At 55.4% G+C, this 2128-nt stretch overlaps 1 protein-coding gene across 1 annotated transcript in view; it reads right to left on the reverse strand.

The window, feature by feature from the left end:
- Nucleotides 1-329, reverse strand: part of CLPTM1 (CLPTM1, transmembrane protein) — a 35701-nt gene extending 35372 nt beyond the window's left edge. The window contains exon 1 of the mRNA XM_021709230.1: nt 249-329. The gene's annotated coding sequence lies outside the window, so the exon portion shown is untranslated. The remainder of the gene's footprint in view (nt 1-248) is intronic.
- Between the last annotated feature and the right edge of the window lie 1799 nt (nt 330-2128).

Consider the following 2128-nt stretch of genomic DNA (forward strand, 5'->3'; position numbering starts at 1 on the left):
GAGCGATCGCGCGAGATTTCACACCGTGGCCCGACCCTCCGGGCCACCGTATCCGGCTAGAACGCTTCAGCTACGCCTCTCGGGGAAAAGCTACTTCCGACTATGATTGGACCGACCTGTCCACCGTACTTCTTCCCCGCAGCCCATTCATTTTCCACCTGGTAGAAATACTGTCTGCTGCAAACTGCCAGGACTGGTTCAGCCAATATGCACCTCCCACGGGCTCTATTGCTTATAATTAAGCCGACTTTTTGAGTGATAGGAAGCTTCCAAACTATTCTGACCTCTTCACCCCGCCGATGCTTCGAGTCCTTTCCGTTCCATGTTTCTTGAGCACTTCCGGCCACCGTAGCACCTCAAAAAAAGCTGCTCGAGCCACGCCCCTCCGACCGTCAATGGCCCTTTGTGGCCACCGTACGCGGACGCGGAGAGCAGGTCCTCTGCTCAATAGCTCGTTTTCTGAGTCGTCTTCTTAACCCAGCGCTTTCCTCCAGCAAGTCCCCTGAGCATACAGTCTTTCCGTATATTCAAAGTTCCTATTTCAGGGCTGTCACGGCCACCACACCTCCGACGAGACCGTTCAGTCACCTCCCCCCGCCTTCGGGTGGCGTGTTCAGCACGCATGCGCATTCTCCAGGTGGGTTAGACTTTCTAGCGAACCACGCAGCCCTCGGTTCCCTGTCCTGGGCTCTGAGAACGCCACGGTGTTTCTTTAGTTGTGTGTCTTTCTACAGCCCGGACGTGTGCTGAGGCTCACCTGGCTTGGAGAGGCTGTTATGGAGGCCCAGGGAGGAGGACAGAAGACCTTAGAGGCTGTTAAACCTTCATCAGTGAATTGGGTGGAGGTCTGGCCTGGGTTCAGACTTTCGTCGTGCTGCCGACTGGCTAAATGATCGCGGACAAGTGACATGCCACTTTGAGTCTCAGTTTCTCCCCTTTTTTATTTTATTTTATTTATTTTATTTTTTTGAGTTGGAGTCTCACTCTGTGGTCCCGACTGGAGTGCAGTGGCCGCTCCCGGCCATCGCGGCCTCGACCTGCTGGGCTCCGGCGATCCTTCCGCCTCAGCCTTCCAAGTAGCTGGAACTACAGGCGCGCGCTATCACATCCGGCTAATTTTTGATTTATTGTAGAGATGAGGTCTCGCCAAGTTGCCCAGGCGGGTCTCAAACCCGCAGTCTCCCAAAGCGCGGGATTACAGGCTGAGCCACCGGGCCCGGCTTTTATTTTATTTTTTAGTCGGAGTCTCACTCCGTCGCCCAGGCGGGAGTGCAACGCCCACGGCCACCGCAGCCTCGACCCACTGGGCTCAGGCGAACCTTCTGCCTCAGCCTCCCAAGTAGCTGGAACCACAAGCATCCGCCACCACGTCCGGATAATTTGAGATGAGATCTCACCAAGTTGCCCAGGCTGCTCTCAAACCCCTGGGCTCAGGCAGTTCTCTCGCCTCCGCCTCCCAAAGTGCTGGGATGACACACGTGAGCCACTGTGCCTGGCTTCTTTTTTCCTATAAACTGTGATAGTGCCGGCTCTTCCTCTCCCACTCTGGCTCGGCATGGTTATCAGGAAGACGGGGTAAGATCGTAACTGTAAAAGGTCAGGCTTACGTGGTCAATACTGGTGCACTGTGACTGTGAACTTGGTGTATCACCTGGGAGGGAGAGCAGGCTTTGCATTGCGCTGTTCTAAACCTTTATTCATCGTTTACTATCTGTTTCCTCCATTCTCCTCTAGGTCTCAGCTCCGTAGCGGTGTGTCTTCCTCCAGGAAGCTCTGCCCTGTCCCAGCCTCCCTTGTCCCCTCAGTTCCTCCGCCTCACCCCTGCCCACTTGGCATCATCACTGTCAGGGATGGGTGTGTCTCCCCCACTGGGCAGGCGGGCCCAGGACTGCTGGGTCTGCAGCACTGTCCTGGGGATGATCACCGAAGGGAGGGATGAGGCTCTCTGAGTGCAGGTGAGTGTCTTGCTTCTGAGAGTCAATACGAGAGCAGGAAGGAAACTGAGGAAACTTTTGCTCAGTCCTCTTTGGTTATACACCGAGCGTGGCCTTTTCTTTTTGAAAAGTACAAAGTGAGCTGGGCTCGGTGGCTCAGCCTGTAATCCCGCGCCTTTGGGAGGCTGAGGTGA

Source organism: Carlito syrichta, unplaced genomic scaffold, assembly GCF_000164805.1.
Source record: "Carlito syrichta isolate Samal-C Ts95f unplaced genomic scaffold, Tarsius_syrichta-2.0.1 Scaffold67556, whole genome shotgun sequence".
In the NCBI taxonomy this organism is placed as follows: domain Eukaryota; kingdom Metazoa; phylum Chordata; class Mammalia; order Primates; family Tarsiidae; genus Carlito; species Carlito syrichta.